The sequence below is a fragment of the Carlito syrichta genome, unplaced genomic scaffold (genome assembly GCF_000164805.1).
Source record: "Carlito syrichta isolate Samal-C Ts95f unplaced genomic scaffold, Tarsius_syrichta-2.0.1 Scaffold153648, whole genome shotgun sequence".
In the NCBI taxonomy this organism is placed as follows: Eukaryota; Metazoa; Chordata; class Mammalia; order Primates; family Tarsiidae; genus Carlito; species Carlito syrichta.
In genome coordinates this window covers 2541-8573 of record NW_007097744.1, presented here as the reverse complement: position 1 = coordinate 8573, position 6033 = coordinate 2541, and the positions used below count along the sequence as shown (strand labels likewise).

Genomic DNA, 6033 nt, shown 5'->3' with positions numbered 1-6033 from the left:
ATGTTCAAGAATGAGACTGACTCAATCCTTCTGCTCCTTCTCAGAAAATGAATTCTGGGGCACTTTTGAAAACAAAACCTTGGCTCAAGACTGGCTTTGAGGGAATGAGACCGACTCTGGGCAATCCTGAGAGAGGAAGGAGGGTACTTTGGGATAGTGGGTATGAGGGATCCTTGAGAAGGATGTCGCAAAAGGCCTTGACCTGATCAGAAAACTCCTCTCCTCAGCAAAAGAAGGACACCTCTTACCTCTCTACACTATCCTCCCTGCCCACCAAGGGCCCCGGGGTACTTTATGGAGTAAGTGGAGGGAGGAAAGCCCAGGTTACTGGTGTTGAATTAAGGTGACTGTGGACAGGGCAGGCAGGAGTCCCCGGAGAGGACAGTGGGAGCAGGAAGCATACTAGGGTGGGAGTCCAGGATAGGCCAATACTCATTCCACTGTCCAGCTCTGGGGTGATTTCCTTCCTCCAACCGCAAGAGCTTCCCAGAAGCCTGAGCCATCTGAAAAATCCCCCCAGGGCTGGAGCCAACCCAGACACCACTGAAGGAATTAGCTCCAAATGCTAGGAGGCTGGGGGAGGGGCAGGGAATAAGGGGAAGAGAGAAGAGGGGGCAGGGGTGGATAGCATCCACTAAGGCAGTCTCTACAGGGAGGGGGCAGAGGTGGAAACATTGTGGGATGTGGAGCAGTTGCGGGAACTGGTCATATTTAGCCTGGAGAAGAAGCCTGGGAAATGGGAGTGTGACAACTAACTTCAAATATTCAGGTAAACTCTCATGAGCAAAGAGATCAAACAAGTTCTGTGTTGCTCTAGTCTAGACCTGGCTATTCTGAGTGTAATCCCTGGATGAGCAGTATCAATATTCTCTGGGTACTTAGGAATACAGACTCTCAGGCCCCTCCCAGAGGTGGTAAATCCAAATGTGCACCTTAACAAGATCTCCAGGTGATTTGTGAGCTATTAAGTTTGAGAAGTACAGATCTGGAGCATGTCTACTCAAGGCATGGACTGGGGACCAGTGCCCATCTCTGAACTGTTTGTTAATGGTCTTCCATGGGATATGTGCAGAAACTGAGAGTGTTGGAAAGCTTTTATCAATTCAATGCTATGGTGACATCCAAGTTCATGCTAAACAAACCCATTAAATAGAATACATCTTCAGTGCTGCAGAGCTGACTGTGCCTGGTTGGCCCATACAGATTGTGGGAAAAAAGTCCTACACCACAGACATTTGAGGAGCTGTGTTCAGATCAGTGGTTCTCAAAACTTCAGCATGTCTCAGAATCACTAGGAAGGCTTGGTAAAGGGCAGACTGCTGAGCCCCACCCCCAGAGTTTCTGATTCACTAGTTCTGGGTGGGATCTGAGAATATACATTTCTAATGATCTCCTACGTGGTGCTGGTGCTGTAATCACACAGTGAGAACAACTGCCCTAAATTAGGAGACAGGTCCAGACCAGTGGAGAGTTACAAGATCCAGATTCTACCTCAATATAAAGAATACATAACAATCAACTATGTTCATTACAATTAACATAGTTAATTAGCTGTACCCCTTTGACCTTACAGTAGCCCCATGAGGTAAGTTGTTATATTACAATTTCTGTTTTAGAGATGAGGAAACTGACTTGCCCAAGGTCCAATGGCAAAGCAGGTCACCTGGTGTTTCCGAGGTAGCCTGAGGAGCCTCTCTTCAGGTGATGCTAAAGGGATTCTGACGCTGGGTGGGAGTTTAGATGGTTTTAAGGCCTCCTCCACCTTGAAGAATCTGGAGTTGCTTCTTCTAGGAATTCCATCCAGCTGGCTTCTCAGGACCTCATGCAGATTCGTTCATTGTTTAATGTAATGTGTCAGCATTTGAAATATCAGTGAACCAACATTATACCAATGACCCATACATGATGTTACAAATTGATACAGAGAAAAGATCCATTCAAACTGAAAGATAGATTTGAATTTTAATGTAGCAGAATATGAAAAGTTTAGTAACACGATTTTGTATTTCATACTACAACCAACCTTAAGAAACTACCAGTTTTCAAATTTTGGAGTACAGTCAAAGAATATTCATATTCAACTACATATCTATGTGAGATTGAATTCTCTTCATGTACTTTAGCCAAAGCAAACAAACAAAAAAAATCTTACTGCACTAGATTTAATACATGAGAATTAGCTATCTTCTATTAAGCCAGAAATTTAAGATTTGCAAAAATGTAAGACAATGCCACTCTTCTCACTCATTTTTTTGTTTTGAAAAATATAGTTTCTTCATAAAAAATAAATTATTGAGGCTAATAATAATGCATTAATTATTGCTATTTTAAATGAATTAATGATGTTTTTAATTTCTCAGTTTTGTTTTCTAGTATGATACATCTCAATAGATAGGATTCACATAAACAAAAGTTCTTTGGGGTCTTCAATAATTTTTAAGAGTATAAAGGGGTCTAGAGACCAAAACTTCTGAGAACCACTGACAGAGGGCTCTAGCTAAACCTTCAAGATGCCAGAGCTTTGGAAAGAAATGAAAATACTCGCTTTCACTTCTCTCTCAGCACAATGTTAGCCTACCTCCCAGAGAAGCAAGCATCCCCAGGGTGCAGTGTAGGAAAAGGGAAAAGGAAATCTCTCACTTCCCTTCCTGGAATGTGCCCTGGGCAACCTCCCTAGAATGCCAGGGGAAGAGTCACACCCCTTCCTAAACAAATGGCCGTAGAGGTTTCCCCATCAATAAAGGTGCTGAGAATGTCTGGGTCAGTAGAGAGAAGAGGAGGTGGGGAGGAAGCTCCTGGAACTAGAGCACTAGAACTGCTTGTGGTATCTACACTACTACATGGATCTTGCTACCAGCCAGTACTTCAACTAATATCTTTGGAGGGAATGTGAATTTAGCTGCTGCACTGAATTATTGGGACCCCACACATTGGCTCTCTATAATTTCTCATCTTCTCCCTCCTCGTAAAAAAATGTAAGCACAGCCGGGCTTGGTGGCTCAGCCTGTAATCCTGCGCTTTGGGAGGCTGAGGTGAGTGGACTGCCTGAGCCTGCAGGTTCGAGACCCGGCTGGGCAACTTGGCGAGACCCCATCTCTACAATAAATCAAAAAAGTAGCCAGGCGTGGTAGCACGCACCTGTACTTCCAGCTACTTGGAAGGCTGAGGCGGAAGGATCTCCGGAGCCCAGCAGGTCGAGGCTGCGGTGGCCGGGAGCGGCCACTGCGCTCCAGTCTGGGCGACAGAGTGAGACTCCAACTCAAAAAAATAAAAAAAATGTAAGCACATGAGGGCACCCCCCCACCCAATCACATATCCTGCGAGCTTACAGAAACTATCCACTTGACATAAGGAAAGACAGGTATAAGTGATCTGCTGAATTCCCATTGCTTTCAGAATTATAGAGCCCAGAAAGGACAAGCCATATCTGGGCCCTATTTGTTACCGTGAATGGTTAGCATATTCCATGAGGGGATGCTCCAAGGCTCTGGAAAGAAACAGTGCAGTAAAGATGATTGTGAGACCCTCAAGTCAGAATTGTCGTATTTATTGGCTTTAAACACTCATGAGAGTGAAACATTTAACAAAGAAATAATTTCAGTCTTACCAAACTTTTGAAGACAAGAGCCAGTATAATATTGATAATGATAAAAAAATTATAGATCAATTTCATTCATGAACATGGATGCAAAAAATTATTTTACAAGCAAGTTAGCAAACTGAATTTAGAAATATATAAGAAAGATAATATATCCTGATTTAAGGTTTGATTTATTCCAGGACTGTAAGTTTGACTTACCATTAGAAAATCAATTAGTGGCTTTTCAGCCTTGGCCCCGGACTCTGTAGCCGTCGCGATGTTGATGCCCAAGAAGAACCGGATTGCCATCTATGAACTTCTTTTTAAGGAGAGAGTGATGGTAGCCAAGAAGGACGTCCATATGCTAAGCATCCAGAGCTGGGCGACAAGAATGTGCCCAATCTTCATGTCATGAAGGCCATGCAGTCTCTCAAGTCTCAAGGTTATGTGAAGGAACAGTTTGCCTGGAAACATTTCTACTGGTACCTTACCAACGAGGGTATCCAGCATCTATGTGATTACCTCCACCTGCCCCCTGAGATTGTGCCAACCACCCTGCGCCACAGCCGTCCAGAGACTGGGAGACCTCGGCCCAAAGGTCTGGAGGGTGAACAACCTTCAAGACTCACAAGAGGGAAAGCTGACAGAGACACCTACAGACGGAGTGCTGTGCCCCCTGGTGCTGACAAGAAAGTCGAGGCTGGGGCTGGGTCAGCAACTGAATTCCAGTTTAGAGGCGGATTTGGCCGTGGACATGGTCAGCCACCTCAGTAAAATTGGAGAGGATTATTTTGTGTGAAATAAGCCTGTAGCCAGAAAAAAAAAGAAAAGAAAATCAATTAGTGTTAATACACTACATAAACAGATTAAAGGAGAAAATTCATATGAACATTTCAATAGATGCAGAAAAACATTATGATACAATTCAACAGCTATTCATGATTTTTAAAAATACCTTCTCTTAAACTGGGAATAAAAGAGAACTTCTATAATCTGAGTCTTACCAAAACATCAGACTTAATGGTGAAATGTTGAGAGCTTTTCCTTTAAGAGCAGGAATAAAACACGAGTGCCAAACATCATTATTTCTATTCAACAGGGTGCCAGAAGTCCCACCTAACAAAATACAGCAGGAAAAAAGAAATTAAAAATACAATAATTGGGAGGAAAAAACAAAATCGTCATTATTTGCTAATTGTATACCTAGAAGCATCCAAAGAATCAATCTATTAAATATTAGAATTAATAAAGGATTTAGCAGTTTTTAAAAATCAAAATACACTGAGGTAGATGCAATGAGGTATTGGTTTCTGGAACAGGAAAAAAAGGCTAGCAGAAAAACAAGTGCAATCCAAATACAGTCTGGAGTTTATTTTTTTGTAAAGTACTAATACTAATTTCTTAGTTTTGACAAACGTACCATGGTTACATAACGCATTAACATTGGGGAAGACTGGGTTAGGGGTATACAGGAACTCTGTACCATGTTTGGAAACGTTTCTGTACATCTAAAATTATTCTCAAGTAAATAGCTTATTAAAATGTTTTAAATCAAAATACAAAAGTAAATTGTACTTGTGTATACCAGCATCAAACAGGTTGAAAATGATTTTTTAAACTATGCTGTTTATAATTGAATAAAAGGAACCAAGTTCTTGGAAGTAAAATCAAACAAAGCATGTACAAGACAAAATTATAAAGCACTCTCGATAAGAATGTTCTGAGCCGGGTTCAGTGGCTCAGCCTGTAATCCCAGCACTTTGGGAGGCTGAGGCGAGTGGATTGCCGGAGACCACGGGTTCAAGACCAACCCGGGCAACTTGACAAGACCTCATCTCTACAATAAATTAAAAAAAAAAAAAATTATCCGGATGCAGTAGCGCAAGCTATAGTTCTGGCTATTTGGAAGGCTGAGGCGATGCTGGTGTGGCCGTTAGTGTGCCACTGTACTCCAGCCTGGGCAATGGAGTAAGACTCCAATTCAAAAAAAAAGAATGTTCAGAGGTGAGCAGGATGGGAATCTACTCCCAGCTGAGAGGCCAAAGAAAGTCTGAAAAATCCAGTTTCTCAGAAAGAAATATTTAATAAGGATTTACAAACAGAAGCAATGTCTCAAGCAGCCCTGAGACAGTGGATCCCTGCACCCATTCTCCAGAAAATATCCTTGAAATAGCAAACTATTAGGGTAAAACATGTGCAACTGGTCACGTCTTAGACTTTCTTGCTGAAAACTGTGACCACTGGAAAGGTTAGATAAACATCTTTATGAGGGGTTATTTATGCTACAGGCATTGTTTAAAGAGCTTGCTGCAGAATACCTTGGTATGCAGAAGTCAAACACCCATCATCATGGCAGTTTTGCTTCAAGATGGCATCACTCCTGCTATGCAACAGGTTGTTTTCCTATAAAGAACTATTTAATAAAAAGACCTAGAGGTATGCCATGATCATTG

General features: G+C 42.1%; 1 pseudogene across 1 annotated transcript; it reads left to right on the top strand.

The window, feature by feature from the left end:
- Positions 1-3857: 3857 nt before the first annotated feature.
- LOC103252141 lies at positions 3858-4415 on the top strand (annotated as a pseudogene). Its single transcript, XR_503770.2, has one exon. The product of XR_503770.2 is annotated as a 40S ribosomal protein S10 pseudogene (transcript).
- Positions 4416-6033: the final 1618 nt, after the last annotated feature.